Below are 17,663 nucleotides of genomic sequence, written 5' to 3' on the forward strand. Positions count from 1 at the left end.
TTATTTTGAGATACGAGTTTTACTATGTTCCACAAGTTGGCCTTCAATTTGCAATTCTGCTGCCTCAGCCTCCCAAGTAGGTGGAATTACAGGCTGGGGATGTGGGCTCTTGGCACTTTTTTGGCAAGTACCATGGATTGAACTCAGGGGCACTCAACCACTGAGCCACATCCCCAGCCTTATTTTCTATTTAATTTAGAGACAGGGTCTCACTGAGTTGCTTAGCGCCTCACCATTGCTGAGGCTGGCTTTGAACTCTTAATCCTCCTGCCTCAGCCTCCTGATCATCTGGAATTACAGGCATGCACCACTGTGCCCAGTTTGTGAACTATATTTTATTTTGTAAACTTTTTCAAAGTTGCACTTGATGTATTGTAATTACTCTTGATTATTATCCATGTTAGCCAGAAAATATTTAAAGATCACAAAAACATGTTTGTCACATCTGTGAGAGCTTACACCGTTAAGCACTAAGAGCTGTTCATTTTGAGTTTTTTCAAGAAGAAAATAATGCTGGAATTTAAAAAACAACCATGTGACTTTTCTCTATTCGGTTTTGTTTGTTTGTTTGTTTGTCATTATATACCTTAATGGTGTGGTGTAAATTTGAATATGTCAACTGAAATGAGCTTTTTTTCTGCCTACTAGAAAAAGAATCCTGAGCAAGATCAAGTTTATTTCAATTTAGAAAACATTTATCAAAAGTCTAAAAAAAAGGACTAGGTTAGGTGCTATAGGTAAGAATAAAGAGAAGCAGAATCTTAGTGGGGAGATAAAACAATACAGAAATGACAATAAATTAGAGGATGACAGTTATTTATATGAGGGAGGAGACTGCAGCTGGAAAAGGAGGATATTTGAGAAGTTGTTACTAGAAGGTGGTATTTAAATATTTTTAGATTTATTTTTAATTGGCAAATAATAGTTGCGTGTGTTTGTAGGGTATAATGTGTCATTATGATATACATATACATTGTGAGATGGTCAAGTCAGTTAAATTCATCACCTCACATATTAATCTTTTTTCTGTGCTGAAAACATTAAATATAACCTTTTAGCAATTTTGAAACATACAGGTACTTATTCACTATTCAATGCAATAGATCTCTAGAGCTTTCTTCTAACTGAAACTTTGCACTTTGATCAACATTTCTCCCTTCCCCATCCGTCCTCTCCCCTGTCTTTGGTGACCACCATTCTCTACCTCTATGAGGTAGAGAATGGTGGTCATGTAAAGTGACATCCACATGTCTACATACATCCACATGTAAGTGACATCATGCAGCATTTGTCTTTGTGTGCCTGGCTTGTTTCACTTAGTATGATGTCCTCCAGGTTCATCCATGCTGTAACAAATGACAGGATTTCCTTCTTTTTTAAGGCTGAATAGTATTTCACTGCTCATGTGTACCGCATTTTCTTTATACATTTATTTGAAAATGAATACTGAATTTGGTTCCATATTAGCTCTTGTGGATAACGAATATGGGAGTGCAGACATTCCCTTGGCATACTGATTTTAATTATTTTGGTCATATACCCAGAAGTGGCATTTCTAAATCATATGATAATTTCATTTTCAGTTATTTGAGGAACCTCCATACTGCTTTCCATAATGGCTGTGCTAATTTACATTCCCACCATCAGTGTACAAGGGTTTTCCTTTCTTCATATCCTTGCCAATGTGTGTTATCTTTCATCTTTTTGATAATACCCATTCTAACATGTGTGAGGTAGTATATTTGTGGTTTTAATTTGCATTTTCTTGAGGATTAGTGGTGATGGATACTTTTTCATTATATCTGTTGTTCTTTTATAGGTCTTCTTTTAAGAAATTTCTATCTAGGTCCTTCATCCACGTTTTGATTAGGTAGTTTCTTTTCTTGCTATTTAGTTATTTAGGTTAGGAGGTGGATTTGATATCATTACAGTTAAGAATTTCTCCAGACCATAACCTCCTTGAAGGAGCCACTTACAGTTGGATCAGGCTCCATTCATTTCTGTTTGGGGTATTACTTCTTTTCCACATCCTTCCTGCTTTCCTTGCTAAAAGAAGAGAATAATACACAGGAAAATACTCTTTTTCCCAAGTGCAAAATTATTTTTTGGTCTAGAGCCAATAGAGTAGAGAGACTATGTACAAAATACTATAGTCAAGGTAGGAGCATGGTACATGTTACCAGAAAGTGATATAAAATTTGCAAGATTTTAAAGGGATCACTCAAAAAAAAAAAAAAAGTTGGCAAGGAGTCATGTGAAGAGGAGGAAAAGCCAGAATGTGTGTGTTACCCACCTACTATAGTTATGGTGTTGTAAAAAGATCAGTCCAAAAGACCTTGTTTTATTTATTTAATCACTCTCTCTCTAAAATGTTTGAATGCAAGTGCAGAAATAAAGGTATTTATGAAGTCAGACTTGTAAATGCCAGGAAGTAGTAAAGAATGCCAACTTAATCTCTGCTACCTGTGTGAGTCCTCAGGGAAAGGTGAGCTCATGAATGCATAAATACAGATCATTACAAGGCTGAATTAAAATACATTAAATATGGAAGTCAGATATAAACCCCTGAGGGTTATCCAACATAAAAAGAATAGTTGAAGAACAACCTGAAGCTTTAAAAAGGGGGGAAACCTAAGATCCTCACTGGCTGGGGAAAACAGTTACTAAACATCCTTCAAGAAAAGCACCTTATATAAAGCTTGGTGTTTGAAAGCCCTAGCACCTCACTGATTCAAACGAATGAAAACATAGGAGGAGGGACTTGCTTTATCTTCTATTTGTGGTCTCCACAGCCCCTGGACCCAGGAAGCTTCAATAATTGTTAACCGAGTTGGAGTGAGCTGAAATAAAGAGGTAGAGATCCTAAGCCTCCTACTGAAATCTTCCTTAAAGGGTAAGTTTTGTTTATTTACTATTCCTTCTAGGGTATAGTTACTTAGCAAAGTGTACGCTATTAGGTAAACATTTGGACATTTCTTTTACCATTTTATTTTTGGTTAACAATTTCTTCAGTCATACAGGGATCAGAGCAAATAGAGACAGACATCTCCCCATGTACCCCAGAAATTGCATGTGCAGGAGTGTAACCTTCAATGTATTAATGAATTAATCTTGGTAGAAGATTCAGTGGGGACAAAAAGAAAGAAGTTAAAGACCTTAAAATAGAAGGTAATAGCTACCAATGAAAAGAAAGAAAAAGGTTCATATAAAGGAAATTTTTTTTTTTTAAAGTGAACTAAAATTGAGAGAATGCTGAGACAATGGAAAACATTAAAAATGGAGAAGCAGGAACAGGAAGGACATTTAACATGCACAGCCAGATTGGTTTGTGAACCAAAATGTGGACCAAGGATTGTATGCAGGGATCAGTTGGAAATTGTTCTGAAAAATAAGCCAAAATAAAGGAAAAAAGATGTTTGCCCTCAAAAAAAATGAGCCAGAATAGTCACTCCTTTTGACAGGAAATGACCACTTTTAAAGACATTGAAAGGATAACTACAAAAGTAAGAAGCAAGCAGTTAAGAGTGAACAATTTGGAATAATGGAAGGGAAAAAATGGGCACAGGTCCACATTATTAAAATTACAAGAAAGTCTATTTACTGCAATAATTGCCATGAACAAAGTAAGGCAAACAAAACCTTTGGTTTTTTTTTTTTTCCTTAAAATCTCAAACCTGAACCTAATCAGACGTGTTTGCAATTAATGGAGATTAACTGATTGCCTGCAAGTAGGTTTAGGATCACAAACAAACTCATCCAAGGTAATTCTAAAGGAGAAATGAAACCACCACAAACCTGAAATTATTTTTTTATTGGAATACTTTTATTCTATGATATAACTTTAAAATCTGAAAGGCTCAGCATTAGTCTTAATGCTAAGAAGAAAATAACAAAGCATAGGACCTTGGAATTCTTCATGGCTTTGACTGCAAAGGATCATTAACAAGAAAGGTCCAGATATAGTTATTTCAGTAACAGGGTATAACTTAATTTAAAAATAAATAAAATAATTTCAGCCTAATTTTCATCTAAAAGTAAGACATTAAGAATTTGAATCTTGTTCAGAGTTTTTCTTTCACATGAGAAACTAAAATAAAATGAGAGAAGAGAAATCCCGGAAGAAATGTTTCCAGTGAGCTTTTTGATTTTATGGTGCAAAGAGCTGGTCATCAGAGTGTAATTTTTCTAATAGTTGAACTTTAGTCCGCTCATTTAGGTTTCATCTTGTATAAGCAGAACATCCTGTATGTGCAGGTTCTTTGAAGTGATTCCATGTTTGGGGTCAGTTATGCCATGAAAGGCTTTATGCTTGCTTTTTGGTATTTGTGGAATAACAGAAATATTAGCCAATTTGCCTTTAAGCTAAAGACAAGCAAATGTAATTCGGTATCCAACATTTTAATTTTTTGAGTTATGTTATCATTTGGTATTTTAACCATCCTTTGTACTGACTTTGCTTTGTGCAATATTATCTTGAGTAAATTTTATCTTTTCTTCAAGTATTTGAATCCATAATGACAATGATGTAGATGCTTACACATGCTTTGAGATGGTGGTGGTGGTGGTGGTGTATGTGTGTGATTTATGTAGAAAATCAACATTTATGTCATATGCATCTATTTGGAAATGTGCCCCTTACACATCCAGGCATGTTTTATGCCACACAAAAAAAAGTAATCAGCCTCGCCCTCAAGGAGATTATTATTTCAGTTGATTTAATTTACTGTATATAAGAGCATCTTAGCTCTGAGGATTGAGAGTAAGCATCTTGCCTGAGTAACAGTTAGAAAAAAGTGATTTTGGAGTTAGATGGATCTGAGCTTGAACCCTGTCTGTGCATATTAGTACCTTTGTTCCTTATAATCAGAAATATCAAATTGTGGTTAGGTGTGGTGGTGCACACCTATAATCCTAGCTATTTGGGAGGCTGAGGCAGGATGTGGCAACTTAGTGAGAGCTGTCTCAAAGAATAAAAAGGATGGGGGAATGTAGCTCCATGGTACCATGTTAGAGTGCCTCTGAGTTCAATTTCCAGTTTAAAAAAAAAATAGTGAGAGAGAGTTCCACATGTAAAATGGAAAAAAATGAAGATACTAGTTTTTACCTTACAGAGATGTCATGAGAGTTAAATGCAGTTATGTTTATAAAACAACAAACACATATGTAAGTCCTCAATTTTTCATTCTCCTCCTTGCATATACATTTATCTAAATTAATGCTGGGGATTAGCATAGACCATAGTTGTCTGCATTAATTTTAATCTAAGGTTTCTAATCAATTTCATGAAGATATTCAGGTTCTAATTGGCGATACTTTGGGTGGTTAAACAAGGCAGCTACCTAGCAGTTAGAAATTCAGGCATGAGGAAGCAATGCCAGGGCATGATCTCCAGGGCCCAGTTGACATCCTTCCACACAGTTCTTCACCAGTCAGCATCTGCTATTCAAAATGACCTCCTAAGGGCTGGGGACTTACAGAGGGAGAATATGCTGAAAAAGCCTGGAAAAATAGTTTAAAAAAAGAAAACTAGGTAAGAAGATAAGAATTTATTTTTGTCAAAATGCGTAGGGAACATTTTTTTTAAAGGCACAGATGGGGCTGTGGGTGTAGCTCAGTGGTAGAGCACTTGCCTATCATGTGCAAGGCCCTTGATCAGATCCCCAGCATTGCAAAATATAAATAAGATAAATTATTTCAAAAGTATTTCACTATAAATAAATACTGGGGTTTCTTACTTTTCTGCTCCTAACTTCCAAGACCTTTAGTTTTGCCCAGAGAACACAAAGGAAAGCCCAACACCACCACTACCACTATACACGTGCACACAGGCGCGTGCGCAAACACACAGACACACACACACACACACACACACACACACACACCACATACCACTCAGACAATCTTTCCGTCTTTTTCTTTCTGCTGAACAGTATTGAAAAGCCACACTTTCAGTTCTCTACCTGAAACCCAAACAATTTTCTCTTCATCCTCCTGGTCACTCTGCAAGAATATCCTTCAAAATAAAATCAGAGTAATTGCAGATGGCTGCAACCTTAGAGGAGATAAAGATATCCATAATCAGAAAACTCCAGCTGTAACAATAGTCCTCAAAACCTGCTAGATTTTTTGGACTCTTTATAGTCATTTAATCCCCTCCTCTTGCCATTTCCCATGTCTATTGAAAAAGAATAAATAAGGGCTGGGGATATAGAGTGCCTGACTTGCATGTACAAGGCACTGGGTTCAATCCCCAACACCACAAAAATAAATAAATAAATAAATAAATAAATAAATAAACAAACAATAAAAGAAAATAGATTGGTCTTTCAACTCCTGGATGAGAGAGAATTTTTAAAATGAGACCATCACTTCTGTTGAATCTATTAGTGTTTTGGTGGTGGCTTTCTAATTTCTTTTTCATTACTGGTAGTTTGAACCTAAGGGTGCTCTACTACTTCACTACATCCCACCCATTTTCACTTTTATTTTGAGATGGGGCCTTGCCTTTCCCAGGGTGACCTCCAATTTGCAATCATCTTGCCTCTGCCTTCCCAATGGCTAGGAGTATTTGAGATGATAGGTGTATGCCACTGTGCCCTGTCTTATTTGTCTCCCTTCCCTCCCCACTGTGAATTTTCTTTTAATTTTATTACTAAAAATAAAATTGCAATAAAATAGACCCATGCATTTTTTGAAATGGTAGTGGTGCTAGGGATCAAACCCAGTGTCTCTTGCTTGGGTGAACTACCTTGAAGCCTATATCCCCAACCCTCACAAATTTTTTACATAGTGAGGTACTTCACTCAAATAAAAATCTAGGCTATTTTTAGTACTCAGAAGTCTCTCTGATGCCCCTTCCCAATCAATAATCCCTCCCTGGTAAACACTTTGCCTGATTTTTAACTTCATTTAAGTGGAACCATAAACTACATATGTACTTTCTTGTGTCCAGGGGATTTTGGTCAAGATGAAGCCAATGAGATTCATCCACATTGTTCCTCATGTCCGTAATTTGTTCATCTGTCATATAGTATTCTGTTGCATGAATATACTGCAATTTATCCTTCCCTATTGATGAGTATTTGTGTTGGTTTCAACATTTTGATATCATATATAAATCTGCCTTTAAAATCTCCACTGTGGATTTTTTTTTTTTAAAGTAGTATTCTGGAGAGGATTTTCAGGTACCCTGCTAGTGTGTGTGTCTATGTGTGTGTTACTGATGATTGAAACCAGAAGTGTTCTGCCTCTGAGCTACATCCCCAGCCCTTTTAATTTTTTATTTTGAGACAGGGTCTCACTGAATTTCAGATGCTGACCTTGAATTTGGATCCTCCTGCCTCAGCCCAAGAAGCAGGATCACATGTTCATGTAGCAGGGAAACAGGCATGAACCACAGGGCCTTGTGTCACCCCACTGATCTTGCTCCATATTTTTTATTTTGGTGACATCAGAATTCAAAAGAAAGTAGAATTCCATTCTTTGCCAAAATTGAAATAAAATGAGAGAGAGAGAAAGAGGGAGAGGAAGAAAGAGGGAGAAGAAGAAAGAGGGAGAAAAGAACAAGGGAGGAATAGAAAATGTATGGGCATGTTAGTATAAAATCTTAAAACTCATAATTCCCATTTTATAGCGATATCTGATCATCTTAATTTGCAATGGCTAAATAAGTAATGCTTACATGATTACAGACTTCTCTACTTCACTTTTGGAAACACTCCATACCCCCTGGAAATTTAAAGAGATATATCATATCCCTTTAAGAAGTGGTAAAATCACAGTGTCAAGTGCAAGTTCTAGGACCAAGCTCCCTAGGCAGTTTGGTTGACTTTGAGTTTTGTTTTGTTTTTTTTTTTAAGTTTTTTAGTTGTCAATGGACCTTTATTTTATTTATATATATGCAATGCTGAGAATCAAACCCAATGCTTCACACATGCTAAGCAAGCACTCTACCACTGAGCCACAACCCTAAACCCCCCCCCCCCCCACAGAGTATTTCTCTTAAAATGGATTTTGTTGTGGTGCTCTTTTTTGACTTAATGAAGAGTCCAAAACTCTTGAACCACTTTCCAGGGTTATGAGTAAACTGCCTCTTCAAGTGTTCCCTGTGGTCTGTGTGCTATTGGGCCCTTCCCCATGCTAATTCTTATCTTTCATCCTATTTCACTTCCCCTACTTTTTTTTTTTTGCTTTTGTTGTTACTTTATTTTGCTTCCTCAAATATATAGTCTTAGACATTTAAGTTTGTTTCCTTGAGCCCTAGAATCTACCACATTAATAAATTAATTATTTAGATAATTTTTAAAAATATATATATAGATCATCTAGGAAGTCAGTTAATTAAAATGATCAGTAGTGGCAATCAGCAAATTATTTGCACAGCAGCTTATTTTTTAATTACAGATGTTTAAATTTCTGCCTGAGATTAAGGATAATTGTATGTTCATTTTGGGAATGTTGCTTATTTTTAATTGTAATCTTTTTTGTTTAGCTATGGGGGAGAATACATATTCTTTGTAACATCTTTGTCAATGTTGAAATCAGAGTATAGTCATTTTCGATTGTATACATGCCAAATAAAGTCTGAGAGCCTTTTAAATAGTCATTTGGTACTATAGAATAAACCAAAAAGAGTTAATCTATCTATCTATCTATCTATCTTTCTATTTGCTTGTATCAAAACAAAGTAAATGCATGCTTTATAATATTATAAGGCATATGAATGACTTCTCAATTTCCAATTGTTAATAACCATAGGTAGATGTTTAAAATATGGTTCAAGTTTGCCTATGACTTCCCGCTCAGCATTTAGTGCCAGATGGGCAAAGCTTCCATGATGAATTTTACCTGCCACCTATGCACAGGAAGCAGTTTTATGTCAAGACAAAATGGAAATTCAATAGGCCAAAGTTGAGAGAGAGAAGATAAATGTTTGTGCTGAAGGACCATGGAAACACATATAGATTATACTTACAGAAAATATTTGGGGAATTAGTGAATTACTTGGAAGGACATGTTTTAGTCTCCTGGGTTTGTTTGACTCACATTAGCAGCCCCCATCTGCAAAAAGTCACTGTTCTCTATCCTAACTCAATTTCAGAGTCAACTTTCTGGCTTTCCTTGAAACATGCTTTGTATTATACTGTCAGGAAATAACTCTTTGTCAACTTGATGGTCTGGGCTCAAAAAGCAAGTAATAAAAGTTTAAATTGTGATTCTATTGCAATAGAAAGAAAGAAAAAGAAACCATAGCTAGAGCTGGTTTTGAATTCCTGCGATGGTGTTTAACTTGTTCAAGGTTCTCATTCAACATTTACAATTGGCTCAGTGTTAGGGAGATGGAAAAACCTGTTGATACAGCTCCTTTAAGTACCCCGGGTTTCCAAACAACTCTAGATAGCACACATTCCTGTGGTGGGAGGCAGAGGGTGAGCCAGAGCCCTCTCCATTCATTCCAAGAGAGGGGAGAGAGACTGAACTATCCTCCCACAGGTGAAGTTAAGCTCCTCCTGTAAGTGGATTGATTTGTTATATGAATCAAAGTTCTATCGGTCTGGGCCAAAAACATTGTTCTCTCACCTGGTACCCTTTGTTCCCCTAACCCATCCTCATATCTCCCGAGCTGAGCTCATAGCTGGGAAAATGTTTCTTTTTCAGTGATGCTTTCCTTCCTCCTTGATGATAATACTGTTTTTCTTTCTTTTGGGCTGCAAAGGAAAATGATTTCTTTCCTTTTGGTTAGCAACTGGGTGCTTGCCTATCTAACACATTCCATTGTTTCTTTTCTTTTGTTACCATGTTTGTGCACATCTGAAAACCAAATGTGAGCTTTGTATCAAAACAAAGTAAATGCATGCTTTATAATATTATAAAGGAATAACACTGCTGTTCTCAGTGGTTATAGTCTTAGAGCATTTAAAATTTTGAAAGTGCTTGAAGTTTTCTTTTTTAAAAAAGCTTACCGATGAACTTCTTACAGGAAACTCATTTTGTGAAGTTTCTGGGTTTTGTTCTTATGGGTTGTTCACAAAAATACCTAATGTGTTTCAGAATTAGCTATGCCTATTTTAGTGAAGTGGAAATTCAGCAGATTAAAACCTTAGACTGATTTTTAAGTTTTTACTTTTCTTTGCAATTAATCAGTTCTGTGTATACATAGAAGCGATTTTATATGATATTTCAGTAGATAAAATATTGTCTAGTGTAACAATTTAACTTTTAAAAAAGGCTAACCGGGTTGGGGATATATTGCAATGGTTCAGCATTTGCCTAGCATGTGTAAGGCTCTGGGTTCAATCTCTAGCATCTGAAAAAAAAAAGGGTGGAAGAAGACCAGGAAGTGGGGGAGGGAGGAGGAGGAGGAGAGAGAGGAAGTATATAGGCATTGTGGGAGCAAGAGACAATGGTTGTTGATGTTTATTGTTCCTTGAAAGCCACATTCTAATGTTGTCATTTTAATTTTGTAACTGTTGCCAAACTCTTTAGCAATGTAGAGAAGAAGTACATTTTTACCTGCTGTGTCCCTCCCTTTTTTCTGTCCCCAATCTCAGTGATCCTTAATACTCAAAGACACAGCCACTTAACCTGCTGGCCCTCTCTAGCTGGAGAGATGGACTGCTTTGAGTCATCCCCCCTTTTATCTTGTGAGATCATTCATTCCCTGAGTAATGACATCAATTTTCCAGGAGGCTGGCTGGCTAGGGATAAAATCCATGACCATTAAAGGGATGAAGTTAAAGGACTTCATCTGATGCATAGTAGGAGCTTGATAAGTATCTGTTGCATAAAAGTCTCCAACTGTTTCCTTTATGTCAAATATATCTCCAACTGGATCATGATGGAGCAAGTTTTCTTTATTTTTTGTATTGCAGTTATAATCCCGGCTTTAAAAATATTGAGTGACTTTATATTGCCAAAATTAAGCATATAAGCATATTTAGCATTTCAAGCCCTGAAAACTTACATAGCCCAATAGCACAATATACCCTTTAAATTTTGCTGAAGGGAGTTGTGAGCAACAGTTGCTGAGCTGGTGATTCCCCAAACCCTCTACCCACTTAAATGAGAGTAGTGTCACTTACTGAACTCTGACATAAAATATTGTTTGGTAGGAATGCTTAATTTGCTTAAAGAAATTTTAAAATAAGTACTAGAAAAATCCATATTAACTTCCTCCTTAAAACAACTTAAGCTTAGACAAATTCCACTGATTCACCATTCCCTTGCTAACAAACTGGGAGGCCTCAGCCATATTTTGGAATCTTGCAGCTGATTTCAACCATTTGCATTGTTACCGGCAGTATTAATGGAAAAAGTAGACTTTTTCTGCATTGCCCCCTGGAAACCCTGGATTGCTGATACTGGGTAATGGATGTTCTGTCCCAGGGAGGATAAAATCTCCCCTGTGTGCAGCCAGATTTAAGGACTTCTAGATCTCTTTTACCTCAAGTTCCTCCCATCAATCCATTCACTTATATATACCAATTGCCTGGCCCCCATAAGCCCATGATTTTCTAAATTACATGGCCTGCCATTTCTTCAAGAAATCACATTAGTCTTCCAAAACCACTTTTCAAATAGAACTGCATTTTTCAGATATATAATACATTTAAAAAATTCTTCCAGCAGCCACCTTGTTCTAAACTCCATATAATTTTATTTGTAACTCCTAAGGCAACAATCACTTTATGTCTTATCTTTAGGTGTGTTTATCCTAACCACCCTTGTTGATAAATCACCTAAAAGCAGAGATTGTCTCACTCCTTTTATCTTCCCCTGTGGTTTCCCACTCAGTGCCCCCACACAATGCCCTGAGCATACATTTGTTCATTTAACATTCACGTGGATTTCCCTGAGCCAAGCAGGTCAGGCTCTGGTGGTGTGCAAAAACAGATGCCTTCCTGTAGGAGTTCCACCTCCAACGAGGGAGATTGATATAATCCACAAATAATGCATAGAAACATATGCAAGATTTCAGTGAGACATGAAGACATCTGAACTCTTCTAGACTGGAAAAGCGATCTTTTAAAGGAAATGATTGGGATCTGAAAAATAGGAGCCAAGGTGGAGGTGCAGGAGAATGAAGACACTCCAGATAGAAATATCTGTACACAAACCCTTTCCTTGGGAAGGAACACAACACTGAAGTGGAAGAAGGGCATCTTTTGTGATCAACTTTACTTAATCAAGAAGATGCAGAGTACCTGGGAAAATAAAGGAAACTTAGTGAATGTTAATGACAGAACAATGAATTCCCATTTCCAGAGAAGGCAAATAGTGGTATGGTAAATTCAATTATTATATAATGATTGAAGCAGGAAGCTTCAACCTATAAGAAGGAGACTATAAGTCATAGCATTTGGTCATAGCATTTGGAAAAAACAGGAAAGCTGGCTGATATGATTGCATTGATTTATTACAATTTGAAGGTGATAATGACTCTAAAAAATCACATACTATTCTCTGAGAATATTATAAATCCCTGGAACATCAAACTGAAAGTATTTTAACTTTGAATTACTCATGTATTTTCATTTTTTGAAGAAATTTGTGGGCTGAGAGTGATGCCTCTACCAGAATCATTCATTCCTGTATTTCCTTTAACTTCATTAAAAACTTCTGTTTGTTTTTTTCCCCCCATAGGAAAAGTGTGTTTTAAATCTGCTGCATATCATTTTGTTATATGGCTGTATTAATAAACATCTCCTATGGTTAGGGTGCTTCCAATATATTGCTATTTCTTATAATATCAAAATTATCAGCCATGCACTTTAAACATTTTCACAGAAATATATCTGTCAGATAATTTTCCAAAAAAGTGATTACTGGCCAATGAATATATGCATTTATAATTTGCTTAAAGAAATTTTAAGCAAATTAAAATTAAGCAAATTAAAATAATTTGAGTGATATTGCTAATTTGCTTCTGTAGTTATTGCATAATTTTACAATATACCAAAATATGAGTCCCGTTTTTCCTATGGCCTCCTCAGTAGTGTATTACCAATATTTTGAATGTTTTCAACTCTAGTAGTTTAAATAAAAGTATCGATATTTTAAATTTATTTTATTATAAGTGAAGTTTAATAGCTTTTGTTATGTCTAATAGCTATTTGTATTTTCTTCTCTTTGGCAAACTTTTCATATTTTTTGATGATTTTTTTTTTAAATTAGGACCTAATTTATTGATATGATTTATTGAATAAGAATTAAATTTTAAAGCATTGAAATAGGAAAAACAGAACCAATGAGAAAGGCTGACAACAATGCTTTGCCCATTTTGAATATTGGATTGTTGATAATTTCTTGTTGATTTCTAAAAACTTTTTATACTTTAGAGATATTATACTTTTTTGATGAGTTGCTAATAATTCTCCCAATTGGGTTAATTGGGTTTTTTGTTTGTTCGTTTGTTTGTTTTTGCATTTTCTTATAGCATTATTCAAGGGTTTTTTTGTTTGTTTGTTTGTCTTTGCTTTACAGAAGATTTTGTTTGTGTGGTGCTGACGATTGAACTGAGGGCCTCACACAGGCCAGGCAAGCACTCTAGCACTAAACCACATCCCTAGCCCCCATTATTTTGGTTTTGATAAACTTATCAATCTTTTCTATTATGATGTCAAGAGTTTGGATCATAGTTACAAAGTCCTTCCTCACTTCCAGACTATAAATAAATTCTTCCATATTATATATTATGACATTGAAAGCTCCACCTGTTTGCTTTTAAGTCTTTAATCTTTCATGTACATTAGGCATATGATATAAGGTACAGGTCCAATTTTTTTTTGCATGTCCAACTGCTGTCCAAATATATTTTGAATTATTTTTTAAAAAAATTAATGAAGAACATTGAGAAGGAAAAACAAGAGTTGATTCTAGAAGACCCATTCTTGGAAAATGAAAAGTCATGAACTACCAAAGTAAATGAAAGGTTAAGGAAATTTAACTACGCAATCTGTGCAGCAAGATGGCCAGAAAATACATTACATAGATGTTGCCATACCTCCACTTTTGGGTAAGACATGGCCAATCTGTCAGGGTGCCATTCCTTACAACTTATTATTTCAGGCAGCCACTTCCAATTAATCAAAATTGCCACGTGTGCTACTCATGGTGAAGGATTTGATTGGGAAGAAATGGTAGCAGGAGAAGTGCCAAGAGATGTGACCGAAAAGGCAGGTGATATTAGGATCTTGAATGCATATTGAACAAAGGGGACAATGTGATTCTTTTAAGGCAGAAAGAACATGGTAAGGTACGTGTATAGAGAAAGGAGGGTTGATGGCTCAAATAAGAGAAACTAAAGATGATTGTAGTAGTTCAATATAAAGATACTGAAGACCTGAACTAAAGGAATGAAGTAAAATGAAGAGAAAAGGCCATATTCAAGAGAAAGGCAACAGAATATATCAGAATTAAAATCATCAGGGTTTGGTAACCAATTGGCTATAGGTAGTAATACAGAAAAGAGAATAAAAAATTATCAACCCTGTCTAGCTTGGGCAAGTAGTGGTGCTAAGAAACCATTCAGAGAATGTAGTAAGAGGAACATATTTAGGGATGGAAATGAAATAATATGGAAAAAGAGTTTAGTTTTACATTTCATATATCAGTAATGTATTTGGACTACTTATATTTACCTAGCACTAGATTGAGATTGCAATGTATTTAGAAATAAAGAGAAGATTTAGTTTGATGCACACAAGGAATGTACTGTAGAAAAGAAATTGCATATGCAGAAGCTAGAGAGTGACAAATTAGATCTACAAATTTCCAGTATAAAAGATGACTGTTTCAGCAATGGTGGAAGGGATGAATTTGAAAATGGAGCATATAATAAAAAAGGAAAGAAAAAGAACACTAAAACTGAAAATAATCTACATATGTTTATATAAACTGAAATAGGAAGTATAAGGTGATCTTGCAATAATAGTTTAACATTAGCTTCTACCTGCCAGTACCAGCATATTATATCCAAGCTTGGGCTCCAGGGCTTTAGACATTAAAATCCTGGAGAACATTCAAAGAACAACAGAGATAATTAAAGGGTTAGAAAAAAATAGCTGAGGTATGAAAGTATACTTGAGTTAACCTGGAAAAAAGACCAAATGGTGACTCTATCCACAATAGATAGATAAAGGCTCCCTAGAAATAGTTTTCCAGAGTTCAGAGCACGAAAAGAGATTAAATTCTAAATTTATCTACATGAGGTACAGGACAAAACTTCCTGGGATGAAGGTTACATACATATTGGAGCTATATTTGGTAGTACAAGTTGTCTAGAAGTTGTGAAGTCTTCTATCTTTGAACCTACATAGAAAATTCTGTATTTAGCAAGCACTCTCTACTTACAGATTGAAATTTCTGATCCCTGCCTCTCTGCCAGCAAAAACATACCACAAATCCTGGATGGGCTGTTACCCTAAGATATTACCTTCTAGAGGTCATCTCTACTGTGAGAGTCCCTTCAGAAGCCATTTATTGAATAACTTTTTTTTTTTTTTTAAGCAGTGCTGGAGAGAGAGGATCCAGGGCCTTGTACAGGCTGACATGAATTCAATCATTAAGCTATATTCCCAGCCCTTCAATAACTTTTTTTTTTCTTTTTCTGTACTAGGGAACCCAGAGGTGCTTTACCACTGAGTTACACATCCAACTTTTGTTTTTTTTTTTTTGAGACAGGGTCTTGCTGGCCTTAAACTTGCCTCAGCCTTCTGAGTCTCTGAGATTATAGGTGAGGGTCACTGTGTCCAGCCTCAATAACTATGTTTAAACAATGTGTATGAGACTTAATTTTAAATGCCACGGACATGACCTAAACAAAACAGAAAAAATTGAAACATACACAAAGTTTATTTGGATCAAGTACCTAAAACCTATTGCCCAAACTCTCCCCCTTCCTGGATCCTTCATCTGTTTTCTGCCATATGCCTGCCAGATTCTAGTATTGCAGAGATCAGTACAGAAGACTAAAGAACCCTTGCTCCAAAGATATACTATAAGTCTTATGATGAATATATATACAATTTCTCCCCCAAGTACCCAGGGGCACTTAACCACTGAGTCACATCCCCAGCTATTTTTAGAGACAAGGTCTTGCTGAGTTGCTTAGGACCTTACTAAGTTGCTGAGGCTGGCTTTAAATTTGCAGTCCTCCTGCCTCAGCCTCCCCAACCTCTGGGATTACAGGCATGCTCCACTGTGCCTGGCTGACATAAATATTTTTAAAACTGAACATGGATTACTTGTAGTCTTAATTTTTATCAAATTCATTCAAGATGTAATTTTATTCATTGTATTTAATCATTTCCTTTTTGACTATCTGCTGTTTGATGGCCATTAGTGAACAAGACAGCATGATGATCAATAATGGGACTTATTAGAGACATAGTGACTGATTTTAATTGAGTGGGAAGGAAATATTAAAATATAAATCATTACGTAGTCTGTTTATTTAATATATGTAGATATACATGCTTAATAATATAAAATATTTGGAAAGAAGACTACTGCAAGGATACATGTTGAGAAACTAGCTGATTTGTTTTGGGGGGGAGGTATTGGGGATTGAACTCAGGGGCACTCAACCACTGAGCAACTTCCCCAGCCCTATTTTGTAATTTATTTAAAGACAGGGTCTCACTGAGTTGCTTAGTACCTCACCATTGCTGAGGCTAGTTTTGAACTCATAACCCTCCTGCCTCAGGCTCCCAAGCTGCTGGGATTACAGGCATGTGCTACACCCAGTTTAGCTGAATGCTTTTAAAAACATATTTAGATTTGGAAATTCATTGCTATATGAGTAGTGAATTCTTTGATTTCTTTGAAAGTAGTGTTTGATGGGATATGCTTTCTTGGTACTGAATTCAGCATAGGAACAAAGACTAGACATCTTTGTAGAAGTGTAGGGCAATTTAGAAGCTACCTGTAGGATAGGGAGTCATTTTCTTCCTGTAATTACTATCTCAAAATGCTTTGACGGGGCTGAGGGAATAGCTCAGTGGTAGAGTTCTTGCCCAGCAAGCATGAAGACTGGGGTTAGATCCCCAGCAACACCAAACAATTAGACAAAACAAAACAAAACTTTGAAGCATGCTGATATCATTTGATCCAAGTCACCAGAAAGAAGAGCTGACAGCAGCAGACGGTAGGATTAAGAAAAAAAGGTAGAGAGCCAGCACTCATGGAAAAAACAATTTTACTGGTAAAATTATCACCAGTTCAGAGATGTGCAAACCAGCCAGAATAAACTTGTGGTAAAGTATGAAGTGACTGCACATTTTAGCAAAGTTTGGCTTGGAAAGTAGATATTAAAGAATGATTTTTGGAACTAAATTTGAATAAGCTGAGAATTGATGATTCTTTGAGGACAGAAGACATCAAGAGAGGGAGGAGAAAACCAGGGGATTCTGAAATTATTTTTTTTTAATAGAACAATTACCTATAATCATAAACCCAATGATCAACTTAATGGGCAAAGGAACTAGCCTTGGTGCCTTATGAATGTTTTCCTGTGAACTTTTCATAAACATCCTATAAGGTAAGGCGTATTTCACAGTTAAAAATGCTCAGGCCCAAATATTTAAATAATTTTCTCTACTTAGGAAGTGATGGTGCTAGGATTCAAATGCTAATCTGGTTCCAAGTTGGAATCCTTTTTATTA

General features: G+C 35.9%; 1 protein-coding gene across 2 annotated transcripts in view; it reads left to right on the top strand.

Moving 5' to 3' along the window:
• Window positions 1-17,663, top strand: part of Slc39a10 (solute carrier family 39 member 10) — a 148,819-nt gene that overhangs the window by 31,131 nt on the left and 100,025 nt on the right. The window contains exon 3 of one of the 2 annotated variants that reach the window (XM_048808209.1): window positions 2,793-2,893. The gene's annotated coding sequence lies outside the window, so the exon portion shown is untranslated. Of the gene's footprint in view, window positions 1-2,612; window positions 2,894-17,663 lie in introns of those variants that run through there. The other variant, XM_015481174.2, reaches the window with a different exon arrangement.

This window comes from Marmota marmota, unplaced genomic scaffold (assembly GCF_001458135.2).
Source record: "Marmota marmota marmota unplaced genomic scaffold, marMar, whole genome shotgun sequence".
NCBI lineage: Eukaryota > Metazoa > Chordata > Mammalia > Rodentia > Sciuridae > Marmota > Marmota marmota.